Genomic DNA, 22,043 nt, shown 5'->3' with positions numbered 1-22,043 from the left:
CCACCTTAAGTTTCTGAACTTCACATTTTAACGGACAAAAAACTCAACGGGACTTGAATGTAACGAGTAACGCGACAGTTTTGTAGAAATGTAGTGAAGTAGAAAGTACAGATAYTTACTGTAAAATGTAGTGGAGTAAAAGTAGAAAGTATCCATTATTAAATCTACTTAAGTAAAGTACAGATACACAAAAATTGTACTTAAGTACAGTAACGAAGTACTTGTACTTCGTTACTTCCCACCACTGTCCAGAACCCTGCTGAGGGTGTAGAGCTGGTCCAGTGTTCCACGACCAGGACGAAAACCATACTGCTCTTCCTGAATCCGAGGTTCGACTATCTAACGGACCCTCCTCTCCAGGACCCCTGAATAGACCTTACAAGGGAGGCTTAAGAGTGTGACTCACCTGTAATTGGAGCACACCCTCCGGTCCCCCTTTTTAAACAGGGGGACCACCACCCCAATCTGCCGGAGATGAGAGTTGAAGCTCTGTCTCACAGGGGACTCCGCCAGACGTTCCCAGCAGACCCTCACTACACATTTGGGCCTGCCAGGTCTGACTGGCTTCCTCCCCCACCACCAGAGCCAACTCGCCACCAGGTAGTGGTCAGTGGACAGCTCCGCACCTCTCTTCACCTGAGTGTCCAAGACATATACGGCTGCAAATCCAATGAGACAATGACAAAGTCAATCATCAAACTGCGGCCTAGGGCGTCCTGGTGCCAAGTGCACATATGGACACCCTTATGCCTGAACATGGTGTTCGTGATGGACAATCCGTGAYGAGCACAGAAGTCCAACAACAGAACACCGCTCAAGTTCAGATCGGGGGGGGCTGTTCCTCCCAACCACACCCCTCCAGGTCTCACTGTCCTTGCCCACGTAAGCGCTGAAGTCCCCCAGTAGAACAAGGGAGTCCGCAGGAGAGGCACTCTCCAGTACCCCCTCTAAGGACTCCAAGAAGGGTGGGTAATCTGAACTGCCGTTTGGCCCGTAAGCACAAACAACAGTCAGAACCCGTCCCCCCACCCGTAGGCGGAGGGAGGCYAMCCTCTCGTTCACCGGGGTGAACCCCAACGTACAGGTGCCCAAATGGGGGGCAACAAGTATGCCCACTCCAGCCCGGCGCCTCCCACCGTGGGCAACTCCWGAGTGGAAGTACGTCCAGCCCCTCTCAAGGAGACTGGTTCCAGAACCAGAGCCATGTGTCGAGGYGAGGCCGACTATTTCTAGCCGGAACCTCTCAGCCTCGCACACTAGCTCCGGTTCCTTCCCCACCAGAGAGGTGACGTTCCAYKTCCCAAGAGCCAGCTTCTGCAGCCGAGGAWCAGACCGCCAGGRTCCCCTCCCTCGGCTACCGCCCATAGCACAATGCACCCGACCCCTTTGGCCCCTCTGTCCTCCAGGTAAGACCTGAACCATTTAAGAACAGTACCACCATTACCTACAACATGGTGTAATCGCGATATTAAAATGTCATGGTCTGCTGTATCAAAGGCAGCAGTTAAGTCAAGTAAAATCAGAACATGGTTACCAGAATCACATGCAAGAAGGATGTCATTAAAAACTCTTATTAAAGCAGATTCTATGCTATGAAGAGTTTTAAAACCTGACTGAAAAACCTCCAGAATGCCATTGTCATCTAAAAACTGTCAGCTGGCAGTACAATTTTTTTTCTAAAACCTTAGAAAGAAAAGGCAGCTTCAAAATAGACCAATAATTAGCCAGAACAGTAGGATCAAGACCAAGAACAGTAGGATCAAGGCCAGGTTTTTTAAGCAATGGCTGCACTACTGCATGTCTAAAACTAGCAGGGACCACACCTGAGGACATACTGCTATTTATAATTGCAAGAACAGGCTGCCCTATGCTAGATAAAATATATTAAAAAATTTGTGGAGGGACAGGATCACAACGGGAACCTGATGGCTTAATATGGCCAACCACGTCCTCTAAAAGTGAGACTGTCACAGGCTCAAACTGAGTGAAAGCAGCAGAGCAAGGGACCAAAACAGAGGGGTCAGAGTCAGGAGCTGTGATAAGAGCCCTGGTACTACCAACCTTTTCAATAAAGAAACACAGAAAATTATCACACATGTCATGAGAAGCTTCCAAACAGGCATTCTGTGGAATATTAAGCACAGTCAATGGTGTTAAATAAAACATGTGGGTTATGGCTGTTTGAGAAAATATTTGCCAAATATTCCCTTTTTGCCTGTGTTGCGCAATCCCAGGTGAGGATGAGCTCGCTGCTGCCTCACCGGCTTCGCTTCTGAGCATTTGAATGGGAAAATGCGAAAATCCAGCGATTTTGAAGAAAAAATTAATTAGAATTGGTTAAGCAAAGTAAAAAATAGGTACGTTATAGTACAAACCACAAGGGGAAAATATGAATGATTTTACTATTATATATTATTTTCTAGCTGGAGATGGGCACCAGCACCCCTCCCGACCCCACTGAGGGACAAGGGTGTAAAGAAAATGGATGGATGGATATATTATTTTCTATGATAACAGGTGAGGCTCTGCCTCACCTGCCTCCCCTGACCGCACGTCACTAATATATATATTATAGGTGTGCCGATCGATCGGCCACCGATCATCGGCCGATTTCCGTAAAAAAGTGTATGATCGGTGATCGCCGATCACGGTCTCTTGTTGCCAATCACACAAATCGATCAACTGCATCTCATTTCGCAGTCTGTCTCCTTTTTCCTTTACTCTGCGCAAACATGCAGCAATAAATCCTAAGCGATGTCGTGTGGAATTATAACGCATTGAGTGAATGGGGAAGTTTGGGTGTTGCGGCGGAAAATTGAAGCATGTGGGGTGAAGCAGGTCAAAATGCATCAACACGACGAATCTAATATGGCATAAAAACAATGTTATACTTGACGGAGTTTGGTTCCATCAAGGCTCACTGCAGCAAAAAAAAAAAAAAAGACGATCAGATAGCAGGTAAAGCAGCGCACAGCTACAAACATTCACCCGGATTAGCATGACGGTCAGAAAGCTAAACAAATAACCCGCAAATTTATTTAAGTCTTTGAGCTGCGATGTAAGAAGCTGTTTCTGCTCTCGCTGTTGACCGCTGCTCCACCTGTAGCGCGGAGCAGCTAYAGGTACGTGGCGCTACGTCCACGTACCAGGTGGACGTAGCGCCGCTTCTGCTCCACCTGGTAGTGACTCTCACACCGAACCTCTGCTTAAAGCTGCAGCATCTAACCTAAAAAAATACATTTTACATACGTATTAAAACTTTTGCTGTCCTAACATGAGACAGATAATCTCTGAAAAAAATAATCAATCTCTTCCCTGTTCTGCATAATTATTCTGCTCAGTCAGAAACAGCCAATCAGAACTAGCAGTAATCAGCTAGCACCCATGCTATCAGAACGTTTTCATTAAGTAACTCAGGATTGTTTATTGTAATGGATCCTGTATTTGCCTTTGAATGTTAAGTTTTATACTTTAATTTTTTGGCAATGTTGGGAGGTTTTATTTTGCATTATTTAGCTGTTCCAGAGCCTCCATATGTTTTCAGTCTGTTAAAGATAGTATTGACCTGGAGTAACGTACTCATGTCAAATGTTAATGGCTAAAATGGTAACAATAGCATATGGGCTGTAGCTAGCATGTTATGACTAACATGTCTCTAGTCAGCTCTTTTACATTAGCTTTTAGGTCAACATTAGCTGATGTTAGCTAAAATCAGCTAATCAGCTGAATAGCATTATCAACAGCATCACCAGCATGTTGATCAAGGTTAGTTCATTCCATTCAGTCTGTTAGGTTTAGCTTTCATATAAAAATCTGCTAAAATGCTAATTGTTGATAATGTGCTAAGGTTAGCATGAGGGATAACTTTAGCCCACACTTTAGCACAGTGATCTACAGTAATATCCTCAATTCAGCAGGCAAAAACATAAAACCAGCTAAATCTAATGTTATCTTAAAAGCTAATTCTGTGAGGTGACTAAAAGTAGCAAGTTGGCTAACAAGGAGATGTGTTAAGACCTGGATTGTTTTGGGCTTTACTATCCTTTGTTCCTTAGTCTTTCTTTGATTACATGTCTCATTTCTATCTATTTTAGTTGAGTCCTTCTTAGTGATTCTAGTTTATTTCTTGTTTATTCCTTATTACTCTCGCTTAATTGTTTCCTAGATCTAATTACTCTTCAATGTTATATTTATTTTCTAGTCCCCCGTGTACTCTCCCCCCCGTCCCACTTTCTCTCTCTCCTCTGTCTACCTTCTGCACTTTCCCCACACCTGCAATCAATTAGTCAACCAGCCAAGGTCCATTGTTCCACATTCACTCTCCCAGTACTTTAACACTTTTGCTGCTCTCACCCTTTGCTGGTTCCTCCAGCTATTCCCACATTATTTCTCTTAAATCTCTGCTGTTTTTATCCATGGATTTCTGTTTTTTCATGCTATGTTCTATGTGGTTTTTCAAAGTTTTTTGTTCATTATTTGTCATGAAATCACCAAAAACCTGCTCAACACCTCTGCCTATTCAACATAATATGACAACGTACTCCATTTGTAGGTCTTTACAACAGTCTGTATCCAGAAGTCTGTAACACATCCCCTTAAAAATAATCACTGTTGTACAGGCGTTGGAACAGGAACAAAAGGACAAGGCACAAAATGGTTCCTATTTTTATTTCACTTCCATTAGTCATTAAGAAGGCTCCAAGCAGAATGTTGAACTGTACAATAGCAGCAATAGTTATATTAATTGCCATTATGACCTTAAACGGCCTCCCTTCTTGGGACAGCCACTGTTCTGTTACTATGGTCACCAGTCTATCAATAGGCTTGTACGTGTCTCAGGGTCAAAGTCTACAACAGGCTGCCACTTTAGTCTGTTAAACCAGTGGTTCCCAACCTTTTTATTACGGCGGACCGGTCAGGACTTGGAAATTTTGCTATGGCCCGGGGGTTGGAGGGGAAGAGAGAACCGTCAGATAAGGCTTCTGCCTTATCTGGTGTTCCCGCTAAATCCTGAATATGCCCAATTTGGGTTGTCTTGGCCCTTTTATCGCAGCCTGTGGGGTTTTCCCTGTCTGGGAACGAGAACACAATCTGTTGAATGTGACAGGTAGTCAATCAGAAAGCGTGGTGACGAAAGAACAGAGGGGAATCCCAAACAGCTGATATATAGGAGATATGTGGAAATGTTTATTAGTATATGTAAAGGTCATTATTATATGTTTATTCAGTTAAAAATGTTAACTATGAAAAAACAGTCACCTCCAAATCATAGTGCAGCAAATAGAGCTGCTGCTCCCGTCGCCTTTTATCCACCTCCTTTTTGTTAGGTCTTTTATCTCTTAAAATGAGCCCACAAACTATCACTATTGCTTCTACATCGTTATCAGTGTTTGGTTATTCTAAATTCCCATGTGCTTTGTTGGGAGTTTTACTGGATTATCCTCTGGAATCGGGATGTTTGTGAGTGAAATCAGTTCGTGTGATGTGTTGCTCCTGCTGTGTGGCTGGAGACACAAACCGATCGAACCTGTTATACTTTTATCAGCTCTGTGGTGACAGAGGTTTGGAGAATCAGCCGACAGATCTTGACATCTAAACCAGACTTAAGACTCACAAGCTCTACATATCTCCTCTCGACCACTGCCCAATTGTTTCTCTGCAATGAGAAATCAGGGAGTGATGAGAGACAATAACACCCGAGGTGTTGCTTATATCCACAGCCTGCTTGGTCTCTACGTGGCGAAGCAGTTAGAAGCTTCATTGCCTCATTAGCAACCGGTTGCCGCATGTTACGCAGAGCGGGTTTGTAATGTGGGACTCACCTACCGGTCTGGGATAAATCCATTCTCCTGTCTCTTCTCTGGGCCTTTTCCCCTTTGCAAAGAAACTTTCCAAAGACATCTGATCTCATTTTGCTGCTTGTGGGCTCAATGTTGGCTCAAGTAACCGAGAGAATCCGGTTAAAGGATTTTCAAAATAAAAGATCCTCCAGACTCAAATAATACATAAAACGGAAATATTTAATTGGTTCTTGCGCGGCCCGGTCCCAATGGTCCCCAACCCCCGGACTGGGGGTTGGGGACCATTGTGTTAAACTTCAAGACTTTAAAACAGAAAACGATGCCTCAGAACAGCTTTGAATATCTCGAGAATTGGAACTGCTATCAATGTTATTCACAGACCTTTTATATCGGACCATGATTTATGGGATTGTTCCTGTCCAACTTCATTTTTTTGAAAATATAAGACCACAGGCACAAAACTATTTCATACTATTTGATACCATTTTTTCTCATATTTATTTTGTAGAATTTGTTCTCTAATTTTGACTGCTGACCAGCCACAGCGGGTCTTCAGAGCAGAGGTTAAGTGTGCTTAGAGCAGCAAGAGGAATGCCAGGCTGTAACTTTTGGCACCGGTCTGTTCCTCAGGGAGTTGATGATAAAGAGCTAGATTACTCTTTTCTCTTGTTGGTGAATATGAATTTCCCACAGTTCTGAATGGGCCAGCTGACGCTTACTCTGAGATTCTGATGATGATAGGTGCAACCCCATGGAATTAATTTCCTCTAAAATATTTAAGAATTGTTTAGAAGAAAAGCCTAGGTCCTCAGTAAAATTAACTACTTGACATCTCAGACGAAATTTTGATGATGTGAGTTAAAGAGGCGTATTATGTCTGCAACCCTCTCTTTCAACTTGCGTCTCTGTAAATCCGTCGGACACTCGCTATATTAAACTTTCATGGCTGCTTGGTTTTGAGCTGCTCCTTTCCCCTCACAGTGTATGAATAACTTCAGTGTTGTATGTTTGAGTGTGTACGGGTGCGTTCAAGCGCATGAGACAGGGTGGGCGAGGACGGCCGTGCATACTGCCCTTGTTGGAGGTTGTGTGTGTACATGGTGGTACCAAGTGAGAAGGGAGAGTATGTGCTATGAATATTTGATGTGCTGCTCAGTATTCATGAGGGAGAAAGATAGAGAGAGGCAGGGACACGGAGAGGTGGAGGGAAGCAAGGATGTAAATCACTCTGCTGCAACACACGGTCATCATCAACACAACAATGCAGCCCTCTAATGTGATTATGGTTTTTATAGATTATGGTCATTCAGGTCCTGCTGTAGGATAACGGGAGGAAATGTTTCTGTGATGAGTGAACGACAAACTTAGCAGGGATTTATCTCTTTAAATCAGGAATTTAAAGACTTGGGCTGATAAGGATGTAATTAAATAACTTTGGAAATATATTAAATTAAATTTGGCAAAGCATGAACTGCCTGCTGAATCATTCAGTCTCATTACATAATACTGCAGCTCAAAATCTATCTAATGGAGCTAAACTAAATGGTTATGATGCCCATTTGTATGTTTTCAATAGGGAGAAGAATTTAACACATTCGTTTTAATTCAAACATTATGTAGGTTTTATTGTAATTAATTGCATTTTTACTTTTTAAATACCAAAGTCCTGAACCAGAACCTTTGTATTGTGTTTCTGGWGTGCCAGTAAATCTGACGCACAAGTGACATCTACACCAAMAGCAATGGACAACAAAGCCATTTCTCTCTGCCCCCTGGGGATTCAGTTTTGGTTAATAAAATCTATCTGATGGGATACTGAAAAGACTATTGTTGTGCTTAAGTTGTGCTAAAACGTTTGCTTTTCACAGTAGCAAACGTTTTATTCAAGTCTAAAATACCATCTTGATGCTAAACATATTGCAGCAGCATAGATACCCCCCAATACTAAAAATGTGGATACTAATGTATCCACATTTCTTAAGGATTCCTTAATCCTTGGGACAAGATTAAGGAATTTTGGGATGGGATTCCTCCCCATACCAAAATTTCATGAATGTTAACACCCACAGCCTTACCTTACAGGACCAATAGGGGCCTATTTAAGGCATATTTCTACACGGACTCATCCAGTTCTCACTTTTTCCAATATGAATGTCACATCCTTCCTAAGCTTATTATCTCGGAGCTTGGACAGTGAAGTCCAAAGGTGTTGTTTTAAAATTTTGACTAAAGCCAACCAATAAAAACCTCCAAACTTTTCAGGTCTCTTTAGTCACCCTGGTTACACATCCAAGGGTTTTCTTGAGGTGATGCAGGTTGATCACCTCCTAAAGCTCCAAAACTATAAAATATCTAAAGCAGTAATGTTTTATTTCTCACCTCTAACATATGTAGCATTAACAAGGTCCTGAACTCAAATGAGGATAGTTGTATAGAAATACTGTATGTGCTCTCAATCGCCTGTACCAGCTAAGACTCAATGAACCGTGTGGTTGTAGACATAGGAGGGAGGCATGGTTCACTCCATTTAAGAGTTAAAATAATCAATCAGATTTTATTTGCATAGCACCTTTCAGCAACAAGGCACTTCAAAGTGCTTTACATCATAAAAATACAAAGTCATAGAACATTAAGTCAACAACATGACATTTTGCACATCAGATTATTTCTTAATGTTTCATGATTAGGTTTCAAAATCAACTCTAAACAGCTGAGTTTTTAGTCTAGATTTGAAATGTGAGTCAAGTGGATTTTTCAAGAGGGTTAAGAGGAAAGATCAAACAAAGGTATACAGCGGGAGTTGCTGTGTCTAAAAGGATTAATGATTTGTTGCAACACATTTAAGAAATATTTATTTCAAAACTAAAAAGAGCAACAGTAACTATTTTTTGTTTTAATACATTTAAAGTATTGTCATACATATGTCCCCAAGTTGTCTACATTGCAATGCATTCTGGATAATGTACGTGAGGCATTATGAAGCTTGAGCTGTCCAGCAAAAATAATTTTTACACAACATTCAGAATATTTCACATTGAAATAGAAGGCAATCCAGAAATATAGATGAAGAGAAAAGACTCAGCCAAAAAAGTTGGTGTTTGTGCTGCTGCTTGAAAATGCCAACAAGAAAGGAGTTCTGTTGCCAAGAGCTCCAGTCCCAAAATGTCATGAATTTTGGGACCTATGATTAGCAACAGGATTTGCTTAAACATATTAAATATGTATAAAATAAATTTTCTTAAATGTATTGGAATGATGTGTTACAATGAAAGTTACTTCATTGTCACTTTAAACATCTAATCATTACCTTCCAATTTGTTTTGATTTTGTGATAGTTCCTGCAAATGTTGCTAGATAATGGCGTCAGTTGTAACTAATGGTTGTTAGCTCTAGCTAACATAGTAAACAGCAAATCACATTTGTTTTCTTTTTCCGAACAGAAATCTCATGTATAACACCACATGAAAACTGAAGGCAAATGTTACGCGAGTTGCCAGACTTTGTTTTTTATAGGCTATAAAATAACCTACCCGCATTATTGTCCCAGAATGCATTGCATAGGTGAAAATACATTTTTGAAATGTATTATTTCTGAATAAATTTTTACTTGGCACAAATATCAACTTTTAGGTAAATAGTAAAATCAAAACATATTAAAACATTTTCAACTAGTTAGGGATCCCTTTAAAATGTATGATTGTAATCTTTCTTTTTATCTTAATAAAGGACATTTAGTGCCATCRATCCCCTGATTTCGGACAATCAAGGAAAGGCTAAAGAGGACAACGTATTTCCAAAATAAATAAACCAGACAGTCATTAGCATATAGATGATGATGGTGCTTTAATAAAAACATTGGTGCAAAGTCGAAGCAAATAAAGAAGATAATCAAGCATGAAGCCCTGAAGTTCCCAGTAGGGGGTGGGCAAAAGAAGCAGAAATTCCCATCAGAGTTGAACTGATGGCCATTAAAATACAACCTAGAAGATGTTAAGGAAATGAAGGAACTATGGCGAATCCATACTGAACCACAGAAATCTTGATGCCTGAACTGGATTGGACTTCCCTGAAGAGTTCTGCTTGAATGTAAATGTGGCACCCAGTGGTGCTGTTTTCATTAAGCAAACAAGAAAAAAAAATCTTACCGATCAGAACAGAACATAGTCAACAGGGTTTTAAATGAGGAGATAACTGTCTGATCGTGGTTCTGAACTATGACGGGAAAACCCTACTTTTTTCTGGTAGGAAAAAAACTCCAGCATCTTTTTAAGTATATGAAGCCTCAATTTTCTGCTATTTGTTATTTTTGGCCAACAAACAAATACAACCAAAAATACAAATGTGATACTAAAATCTTCCCTGTTCAAAATGTTTGCTGCATATTTTGGGTTATTAAGTATAACAAGCCTCTCTATGTTCTGACCTATAATAGAATTAACATTAAGACATCAATGTCTTTTCTACTGGTGGAAATCGTTTTTGCTGATTCAGTAAAATTAACAATCAGCATAAAGCTCAGTTTGTTTCACTGCTTTAACTGCTGAACAAACTGGAAGAAATAAAAAGGTCCAAATCCATTTTTAATGTTCCCTGTGGGAGGATTGGGTTATTACAACGGTAGAGTCAGCAGGGCTGCAGAGAAAATTAATAGAGGTAGAACAGATTGGATGTAGGCATCTAAAATGAACTCGTTTAGGAATTAAATGTTTTTGGTTGAGCTTGATGAGATGCTGATTGATGGAGTAAAGTTCCTGTCATTTAAAGGTACTTTGAGTTGATCCCAGCTTGGTGGCTTCGGTTACTTGTCTTCAGGTCTGATCTGGTAGTTTGTTGTTCTGATTTCTGAGCAACTTCATTGACACAACGGTCTTGTGAAATGGTGTGCCATTCTGCTGGAAAATCTTTTCCAGCAGAAACCCCTTCAGTAACAGACTCCTGTATCCAAGGTGCACAAAGGAATGTTTTCGGAGGTCCTTCCTATCAGCAAGTGTCTACAACCATCACTGTTCCAACAAACTCAATAAGGGTGTTTTCACATTTGATTGTCTGGTAGACCCCATTTGTTTAGGGACATTGCAATATTTGTTCCATTTTCAGCTGCTGCGGCTCACCTTCACATTGCACTGTGTCAAACATCAAGGGATGTAAGATTTCTCTTTTCTGATGAGTCATTTCTCCCACTAGCGTTAGACTCACACATTTTTTGTTGCTTGTATTTACCCAGAATGCCATGCACTAAAGACCCAAACACTGGGTCTGGTATCCAAGGCAGAACTGATGCAGGTAATAGAAATGCTTAAAACAAGCAAAATGTGGAGAAAATGGAGCAAGTCACCAAAAGTGAAGGAAACACCAATAATCATGAGACATGAACTGGAATCAAAAGAACAAGATCCTGGATACAAGTCGCAGACTTCCGCTTCCTTCGTAGGATGGGTGGACCGTAACCCTAAGACAAAGGGTGAGAAGCTATATCATCTGGGGGTACTCAAGGGGAAGGAATAACAATGTCTCCTTTGAGCTTTCCTTTGATGGTTTTTGAGGCACATCACACTGGAAGGATACCTCAGGAAGACCCAGAACTCCCTGGAGGTACTCTATATGCCATCTGACCTGGGAACACCTTGGATCCCAAAAGTAAAAACTGATCAGTCTTTGCAGTAAGGTTTAATCAGTTTAATCAGTCTTTATATCTAAAGCAGATATATTGTATATTTTAAACAATTGTTTCCAAAGATAATTGATTCCTAAACATAAACATTCAGATACAAAGGCTTAGGAACAATGAGCCACATGGTGAACAATCTAAAGTGAATTTAACCAAAACCACYAGCAGTAGGGCTCTCTTTTGACCTGCACTTCCAGTTGCGTAGCATCAACATCTGACGATATTGCGCTCCAAACCAATAGATGGCAACACATGTAATTCACTTTTTATTTTAAAAGTTCGCACTACAGTTGGATAGAAAAATAGCTAGTGTTTGATGGCACAATTGCTGAAAGGATGTTCTCTCCACTACCACACACTATCATGTTTCAGCATCATCTGTTGAGGAAAAATGACTATTTTTAGTGTTTAAACCTTTTAGAACGAATTTCTTAAGTTTGAACAGGTTTGTGTTAGTGATTTAAAACCCAAAGAACTATTGCTGGGTTAAGCATTTAAAGTACAAAGGAGAATAGAGATCTGCAGGAGAGCTTCGGCTCAGACCCCTGGGGTCTTATCATTAAAGACAGCAGGTCATAAATTAACATATACAGGAAGGTGGAGGACAGTATCACTTGAATTACTCTGAGAAAGGGAACTTTGGACGGCTCACATAACCAGGATGAGAAGTCTTCCAAAACTAACATCTGACATGGTGAAAAAAACTGAATATAACATAAAATGTTTTAAATCACTAACATTTAATTTGTAAGACATTTTTCTTAGTTATTAATAATATATTTTGACTGAAAATTCTATTATCTTGTTTTAGAATTAATTTAGTCAATGATGAATGTATTTGAAATTGTATTATTTCTGACTATAATGGAATCAAATGAAAATGTTTTGTTTAGTATTAGAAAATACTTAGGTTTATGGTGAATGAATGTCTTAATTATTTGTTTCTAATTCCTAATTAGAAACAGGAATTGTACTTCATTATTTTCTGTTGATATTATATTTATTGCTTTTGGTTTGATATCAGGACTAAACTTTGGAGATGCTGAGTGCAGAAGAACAAATTGGGTTTTTGGAGAACTTTTCATTGAATTAAAATACAGTATTAAAGGTTTGTTCCTGGCAGAGCAGAAGAGAAACCAGAATTTCACAGCTACCTGTGAGGTTCCTGCATCTGTTTCTCTTGGCCCAGATGGCTGTAGAGCCGGATAGTGTTAAGAAAAATAAATTAAAAATAAGTTAGTTTTAGAATTTATCATGACTTGATTGAAATACCATAATTATAGTTTTAAAATTTATAATATATTCTGACCTATTGATATATTTTACTGTAGTTAAAGCAGATTGTTTGCCAAGATCTCTGATCTGCTCTTTGTCTGTCTGGGAAACAATCAGTAGGAAGTTCTAGCTTTTCACACTGATCTGTGAAAGCCATAAACCACCATGAATTCGGAGAGTCTGCTTCYACCTTATTTAACAAAAGGTGTTTGATCTTGTGAACAAATTGCGGGACTTTTTCTAAATTCAAAAAGGGCCAGAGATGCCTTACAATTGGTCAAGTAGAGATACGCCTTATTTGAATACATTAAAGAGGAAAACACACCTACAGGTATAAAAGTTTGTGCACAAGGGAAACAATTTAGAAAAAAGCTGATTTATTTTACTTCTGCACCAGCTCTTTCTCCAAGGACGTCCTTGATATTTCTTTGTCTTCTTGTCTCAGGTAACAATGTTTGTATCTGTGTTTCTTCAGTTTCCTGTACTATCTTATACTTTCTTCTGATTGGATTAAATTCTGTAATTCTGTGACATCAACACGCATTGTTGTGTTTTTGTCCCCACACATATCCACGCGAGAGAACCCGGGATCAAAAGAAGAATCAGAGCCAGAGTTTTGCTAAATTTAATTGTAATATAAAAATTCTTCCTTAACACATCATAGTTGATGATGCTAATCTAAGAAAAGGTGAAGATCTTTTCCTATATCTTCAACTTTCTAGGAAAGATGAAACTGCAGGTTTTCTGTTACTTGACTAATTATAATCGATATTCTGATTTCCAGGATTMTGGAACTTGCAAGTCAGACAAAGTGAATGTTTAGCAGCTCCACTCAGACTCCACAAATAACGGCTGGCTTTTCCACCCTGGCCGTGCACCCTCCCACTCACGAACACGGAGTAAACCAACAGTGAAGTTAACATGGCAACCTTGTCAATACAGGCAAAGAAAATGGACATTTAATTGTAGGGCAATCAAGCCTGAGAGCTTAATGGGACCTTTATAGCATTCAGCTGCTCCACCATCCTCCCTCCTTTCTTCCCCATCCCATGTTTTTCTTTTTTCTCTTCCTTTTTTATTAAACAGCTAAAAAGACATCTGCACTGCTCTTTTCCACCACGTTTCCATTTCATCCGCTCCTCAAACTGAAATGACTAAACATCAGGCATCTATTTCCCATTAAAAGCAATTGTTTCTTAGTTGCTTGTAGTTCCTTGGTTTTCGAGGAACTACAGACAAACCGGGCCATCGGGCCCAGATGATCTTGTCAGTACGTCTGACTCGTTTCTCGGACCCTGCCCTTATTTTATCAGGGACATTCGTTGCGCTACAGGATATGGTTTGTAACACAGAATTTACATGGAAAATGCTTCTAAACAAACAAGAGTCCTTACTATTCTCCTGGCACCCTCCTGGCTTCCCCATGGTCGCCCCAGCTCTCAGTTTGTCTTCAAAATCAAAGGAGAGGAGAAAGAAGACAGATTTCTGCTTCTATGTTTTTACATTTACTACCAGAACCAGACTATTTTTATTCTCTTCTGTTATTGTACAATATATGTCATTCAAAAGAACATAATCAGAGCTTCTTTGTTGACCTCAAAAGCATGAAAATATTTCATTGGTAAACATCTAATTCCTAAATAATTGTAGCATTTAAGACATCAGAATGAAGCACCATGGCATTCATTACAGAAACTGATCTAACGCAGCTGACATACACACAATCAGTACAATACAGACTGTGGTGATAAGCATGAATCTAGTTAGTGCACTTAAAACAATTTATGCACAGTAATTGTTCAGACAAAACCACTCACTGCATTGACATTTTTATAATTACCTTTCTGTTATGTTGCTCTTTTCTCAGGCACACTGCCTTCAGGGACTGAAGGGTTTTTCACAGTATGAAGGTTTTTCTTGGCTGCTGCTGCTGCAGTGAGGTGTAGGAAAACAAAACAGCAAGTTTTCAGTCTGGAGCCGAGATGCCTTTCAATTGAGGAAAGTTTATGTTCAACAAGCTAAGACCTACTGCTTTGGTTTGTGAAAGCAGAACATGTAAAGATTCTATAAATATCCGTGTACGTGATTAAGAAAGGTAATAGACCCTTCTAACTCACTACTTGTTTGGATTTACTTGGTTTCTTTCTGTCTCCATGAAGCTATCTGCCAATAGCTCCACTTCACCTGCAGGTTTTGGACAGCCCTCGACATCGCCACCATGATGTTTAAAAGAAACCATTTCAGTTTTACATCCGTCCATGCATGCATCCATCTTTCCATCCATTCATCTATTAACTCATTTGGCCAAACATCCATCTATCAACCCATCCATTTATCCATCTGTCCAACCATCTTTGAAGAGTTCTGTGGGGCTGCTGTCTATGACCAGGGGTCCTCCCAGCATGGGTCTACAGACCATCTTAAGACAAGTTATATATTCATAATTTAAGTAATTAATATTTCTCACACAGATTTTATGTTCAAAGTCAAATTCCTACATGAAACATACAACCCTTCATTACAATCTAGGTGACACCTAGAGTTGTACATTAGCTTGTTCAACCTGTCCCACCCACAGCCATAGTAAACACACAGCAGGACTGACGACCATTGTGCTGCAGTCCTGACTTTGACACAAGGACATGGCAGGCACATTTTTCACAGATGCAGCATTTTTCTGCTTCATTGATCCTTTCACACTTAATAACATCAAGAAACCTCCACAAAAATGAGAACAGTTTTATACCATCCATCTGAAAGTAAAGTCAGATTCTGGATTTTAAGAATCTAACAAAAATCATTGTTCATTATCATCAAATGTATGTTTTTAAACATGTTTTATCAACTACTTTGCACATTAATGCCTTCGTTTTATATTGGTTCTCATTGTCGTAGACTAAACTCAAATAATTTTGTTTTCCACCTCATGGCGTCCATCCCTTGTCACAACTGTCTAGTGAACTTTTTTCCCCCTTTTCCAAAATTGTGTGACTGGTTTGAATTTCATGGTTGTGTTTATTAAAACAGTGCTAATCAACTTCTCTGAACTGCTGTTTAGACTATGTGTTTAAGTTTGGATCGTCAGGTAGCAGAAATTGTCAGAAAACTGCTTTTTCGGTCAGAGAGAAGATTTTGAGGAGCAATCATGTAGAAAGCCTTAAGGATGTTAAACTCCCCCTACTCAGTTTTGGTCCAGTGCAGAAGGRCCACTCGCCCTCGATTTTATTTTTTTTCAATAATGTGAAAAATAAAATCAGATTTTCCAGCCCATTAATTATTTTGTCCTCTTTCAAACTTGTAAAAGTTGTTCCTCTGCCTTGATCGCTGTTTATTATGCTGCTGTAAATCACACACTATCCATCTCCAAAACAAATACCCACCCTTCTCAATACTCACATACTGATAATACACTCCCCCTTTTCTAATACAAACTCACACCCTATTTATCAACCCTCATACACATACACGCATACATCTCCCCCATCTTTAGTTGCACAAACTGAGGACTTATTTGCCTCAGTTTCCATTTTGATAATGCATATTGAACATTCCTTTTAACTTATTTTACAGTGTACTTTTATGAATCCTTTACATGCTCCCTTTAATTGCCTTTTGGGGATAAAGGTCTTTAGTTTAATTCTGATAAAAGGGCAGTGTGATTCTGGATAATCAAGAAAATGTTGGGATGATAACTTGTATAACGCTGACCACAATACCGTAGGGTAGATAAGGAAGAGGTTTCTGGCATGGCCAGTAGTAACATGAAAAATGGGTTTTAAACCATCAGTGTGTGCAAATCTAACATTGCTTCCTAAAACGGCAAGTCAAGTACAGACATAACATTCTTCCTTCACCTGGGAGGCCTTCCTGGAGGTTTCCTTATTTAGTTGTATGTTAAAGAACCACATTCAGCAGCCATGACTGCCAGCATGCATTCTCTGTGTGGAATAATCTTTACTCCCACTTCTTTATTGTACTCTCCGAGTGGTCCACTGGATCACCACAGTTCTTCATTCAGTTGGAGATCTGCTTGGATCATTGTCCTGTAATTAGAGCTCTGAACGACCTTTAGGTAATTTATCCCCACATCCATAAAAACACAACTGTGGGCATCCAATATCCTGGCTGATTGTACTGCTCTGCTTCTTGTATATTGCAGACATGGTAATTTCTAGTATTTGCATTTATTCAGTTTTTGTATTTTTTAAATCATTTTTGTGCTATTTGGACAAAATTTAACAAAGTAATCTTGAATATTGAACCTTGAAGACCAGCACAGGTGAGGAACTGTTTACTAAAGCTATGGTTAAAGTCTAGCAAGTTGTTCAAGTTGTTCTAATTTTGACTACCTTTATGTGTTACCCAATACCATACCTGAAGTATGGTATCGTTTAACACCTACTTATGTGCAGTAGATATCTATAGGGTGCCATTTGTAAAATTACACAGTCAAAAATTAACAGCATTAAATAGGATTATTTAGGCGGAGTTCTGCCCAAGGCTGGAAGTTGGAAATGTCTTAATTTAGTCTAAAAACTTCTATAGCACAGGTGTCAAACTCAAGGCCCGGGGGCCAAATATGGCCYGCCGTAGCTTTTTATGTGGCCCTCTGGGCTCCAAATTACACCAGTAAGTCCTTCCAGTTTTTCACAAATCTGCACAAATCACACAATATCAACAAATTTCGACATCCTTTCCTGATTTTACTGCTAATTTTCTCAAAATTGGTCAAAAACATTGGATCCGTAACTGATGCAGCGAGTGATAGAGTTACATTTGACATCATACATTAGCGTGAATATTGTAAAAAAAAAAWTTTTTTACAAATATTTCTTAATATTCACCACAAAATGTCATTTTGATTGCAAAAATAAACAGTAAAATAATCACAAATCCTGGAGGAACAGCTATTTATTGATATTTAACCAGTTTTACTGGTTTTATCAATAGATTCTGGCTCAACCGGCCCTTTAAGAACATTCAGATTTTTGATTCGGCCAAAAATTTAAAATGAGTTTGACACCACTGTTCTATAGTATTGATTTATTTGTATTTTATTTGCAGTTGAAGTTAGGAATACTTGTTTGCAGAGAGAAAGCCTGCCTGTTAATGTATAAACTTCACCTCCTGTGTCGTCAATCTTTTCTTGCACCTCCGAAAACAATGACTTTAAGTTCAATCTGTGTTGTTTGGTGTTATGTTTTGTTAGTTTGAGATTGTTTTCCAAATGTGTTTCTTCCAGTAAAGCCATGTCCCGATAGTTTTTGTTTACATAGTAATGGTTGCTAACATGACTGTTTCTTAACTACAGCTAAGGTTAATTCTATTCTGACACTAGAAGTTTTTAAAGCTGATGCATATTTTATTTTTCTGTTTCATTCAACCTTTCATTGAGCTTCCACACCATTGTAGAAAATTGTAAGAAGACATAATAAAGGAGCAAGACGCTCAGCTTCCTGGCTCATGAGAATTGAGTTTGACTTTTATTACTCTGTGTATGTTAATGTAGATTATTTAACATGTAGTGATAACAGTACAGGCTGTTATAAGATTAAAAAAACTGGAAGTTCATTTTTCAAAGTCATATTTTCACCAAGTTAATCATTTATAAATGCCACAATTACCAACTAAATATTTAGTTAGCAAGCAAATATTTAGTGTCAAACTAAATATTTAGCTGACGAATTGTTTCGCTTGCTAAATGCCTATTTAGTTTGAAACTGTAAAATTATAACCAAACAAATAATAAAGAAAATGTGACTGAAGAATAGACACCTATATTTCTCCTATGACAGACAAAATAACATAAATTATTGCTGTTCATTTTTGTCTAACTTTAAAAAACGACACCTCATAGATAGCTATAGTCCAAGAGTCATTGTTAAATGAGCATCACAGATTTACTTCCACGAAAATGTCCATCAGTTCTGCTTTGATTGTTCAAAATGAATGAAGTTTCGAAAGATTCCTCCAAGTAATCTAATTCTCCAAGGGGAAGGTGGGGAGTAAAGCCAAGAACGTGAAGAATTGTCTCTGCTTGCATTAGTCACTGCCAAATCTCACAAATAGGCATGTTTTAAATGTTGCATTAATAACTTGGTTATCTTGTGAAGCTCTAAGGACAATGTCCTAATGTCAAGCCTGTGACGAGTTCACCAAGCAGAAGTCTAGGTAAAGAATCACTGCACACTAAACATGAACTGTGTGCATTTTCACTTACTGTTCCTTTACGTTTTCCTGTCAACCATCTGGAAATAGAAGAGCACATTAACCACAAAAAAATGATCCCTTTGTTTCTGAAGAGAAGAGAATGAGTTCAGGTTGGTGCTTGAAGGACAGGAGGCTTCCCATTTTCTGCACCTGGTCAGTGTGCAAAAGCCCCCCTGAGGGGATTGAGGTCTAAATATAATTTGCGACAGCCTTCCTTCTTAGGACCAGCCTTCCTTAAAGCAGCCCTTCATTGTCACCCCTGTCCTTGTCTAGCCAGCAACTCTGCTGTGCCCTTCCCCATAGCTGTACATTAGATTTTGTCCAAGTCTCATGGTGCAAGGAAGCTTGGTGGAAAAATCTGATTTATCCTGAATTAAATGGCTATAATTGGGGGAATATTTCAAGATTATGTGTAATGTTTTATCCTGTGTTGTTTTACTGTCTTTTAAACTGTTAAGCATTGTAAATTAGCAAAGGCCTCATAGATGTTATAGTATTCGGTATTTATATACCTAATATATACACTAATGTTCTATAGAAATATTTAACTCAAATACATTAATAAAAGACCTTATTTAATAAACTTACTGAATTTAAGAGACTTTGAATAACAATATTTATAGAGACCTAAAAAGAATAAAAACAAAGATAGGAGACAGAAAAAGAAAGACAAAGACAAAAATAGACAGCATGGAAATAAAAAGAAGGAAAAAATGTGAAATTTTTTTATTAAAGCAAGGCAGGGTGGTGCCTGAGAGATATTGAAATTAGATTTAAAATCAATTTCGAGAATCTAAAAGCAAACGAGACGGGTATCATCTACTGTGGGAAATTTGTAGCATTTTATAGTCTTGACCMCTTGGATTCATAAAACAGTTCTTATGATAGTTCTATTAAACTATGCAAACAAATTTTCTGAATTTCTTTCATTTCAGTCTCTGTAGRCTGATTTTGAGATATAAGGGGAATCTGTTCCCTCAAAATGAACCCACTTGTACATTTTGTCTGCATATGTCAATCCAACAAGTCCAAAATTAGCTTTATGTTCTCCAGGGAAGGTTTGTTGCAGCCTTTCCTGCAGTATGAAAGCACCAGCTTTCCCCCACTCACTTTGTGATGCCAGTCTAACCACTTGCCAATTTCAGAGCTTAAGAAACAAAACGTCCAAGACTCATGACGAGAAACATATGAAACCAAACGGTTTTACAGCATTTTAAGTCCTGCAGGGATTCACATGGGATTTCCCGGAACTCTTTATGCAAATCTTCCTCCATCTTTCAGCACAAAATATTACTTTGGTCCTGGTGTATGTTTTATGCACATACATTTGCTAAGGGTTTCAGTTTGGGACATAATTCAGCCTAAATTTTCCAAGAAGAGTAATTATAGAAGATAAAGACTTCAGCAAGTGAAGAGCTCTGTCAACAGATGGGAGGTTAATATTTCAGTTTGCTCAACAAATCAATGGTAGACAGAAGTCCTGGCTCATGTGGTAATGACTGGATATGAATTCAGTCATGGATCGACTTATACAGAGCTCTAATGTTCCCTTAGTAAACAAATGCTTTTATTTAAATTTTCATTTGAGAATTTTCATCCAATGCAAGCAACCTCAACAATAATATAGCATCAGTTCAGTTATTTTAGTTAGGTTAGCATTTAAAAGAGATACATGCTTGAAATCAGTCTTCAGTTACAGCAAGTCTGGATGCTTAATTCCAATTAGTTTTTTTATTGTTCATACTACTAATTAACTGCTAACACAACCAGACTTCTGTGTGAATAGTTTTTAAGCACAAATCCACATGTGCAGAAGTAGAATGTACATGTCAGACAGCAACACAGTTTACACAAGTAATGGATGTTATTCATTCACACTAGTCACAAAATATGAAYGTCTTTCATAATTTCATAATTATAACTTTCAGGTATTTAAGTTTGGATTTACTATGTCTGGCTTTTTGTGTCACATCTCACATCAATGATGTAAAAGTCATTTAAAAATGCAACAACTATTCAGATTGCAGACGATTTTTAAACAATGGGATATGATTTATCTCCAAATATGGAAGAGGCAAACATCTCGATTTTGTGGTGGTGAAAACATTGGAAATGGGCTGTTCAGGCTGCCATGAAAAAAGTCGGACTTGACTCACATTCCCCTGCTGTGTGAATGTAACTGCTGCAAACCAGAGAAAAGCATGCATCCACCGTYACTATAGACAATCTTACTACATTAGATCATTCACAAGCATAAGTCTGACATAAAGCCCTATCAAAAACATATTTTAATAATAATAGTCTCAACATTTTTGTGAAATGTGAGATCAGTATCACTTAAATCCAATGTTTTCCACCAGTTTTGGGGAAAACTAGTAATCTCACAATTAAGAATTAGCTAAAAAAAAAAAAAAGATTTGTTGATTTTTGCGTGAACGTCCACAATTGCGGACTGTTTATGGTCATGTTACTGATTAATTTTTTTTTAATTTCTTGTATCTATTTTGGTTATTTTAAAGACAAGAACATTCTATACACCACTCTGCAGAAAGCGCATTGTTAATACATAATGCCTTCCAGACATGAAATGATTGTGTAATTCTAACAGAATGCTTTAGAAATCTGCAGTTCTTTGTATGGGTAATAAAATATTCATGGAAGTACCAGTAGAGAAAGAAAAAAGTATTTAACTTACACCTAAAGCTTTCATTTAAAGGGTGCACATATTTTCAGTTAGTTTTGGTGTGGTAAATACCTGATCACAAAGCCAAACCATTTGGTACTGGTAATCAGGGGTGGGAAGTAACGAASTACTTGTACTTCATTACTGTACTTTAAGTACAATTTTTGTGTATCTGTACTTTGCTTAAGTAGATTTAMTAATGGATACTTTCTACTTTTACTCCACCACATTTTACAGTAAGTATCTGTACTTTCTACTTCACTACATTTCTACAAACTGTCGCGTTACTCGTTACATCCAAGTTGCATWGCTCTTTTTTTCCGTTAAAATGTGAAGTTCAAGGACTTACGGTGGCGCTGTAAAATCCAAGCAGTAATGTAGCGGTTCTCAACGTGGGTGGTACCGS

The 22,043-nt window shown here is 38.5% G+C and overlaps 1 long non-coding RNA gene across 2 annotated transcripts in view; it reads right to left on the bottom strand.

The window, feature by feature from the left end:
- LOC103459967 (uncharacterized) overlaps nucleotides 1–22,043 on the bottom strand; it is a 63,802-nt gene that overhangs the window by 13,756 nt on the left and 28,003 nt on the right. Inside the window, exons 1-2 of one of the 2 annotated variants that reach the window (XR_532834.2) lie at nucleotides 14,585–14,967; nucleotides 14,139–14,192 (exon numbers count right to left, since the gene is read on the bottom strand). The exons of the other annotated variant lie outside the window; for it this stretch is intronic. This is a non-coding gene — a long non-coding RNA (uncharacterized LOC103459967). Of the gene's footprint in view, nucleotides 1–14,138; nucleotides 14,193–14,584; nucleotides 14,968–22,043 lie in introns of those variants that run through there. 2 annotated transcript variants of the gene reach the window in all.

Source organism: Poecilia reticulata, unplaced genomic scaffold, assembly GCF_000633615.1.
Source record: "Poecilia reticulata strain Guanapo unplaced genomic scaffold, Guppy_female_1.0+MT scaffold_145, whole genome shotgun sequence".
Taxonomy (NCBI): Eukaryota; Metazoa; Chordata; class Actinopteri; order Cyprinodontiformes; family Poeciliidae; genus Poecilia; species Poecilia reticulata.
Note: the sequence above shows the minus strand (reverse complement) of the source record. Positions and strands in the feature narration are given on the sequence as shown.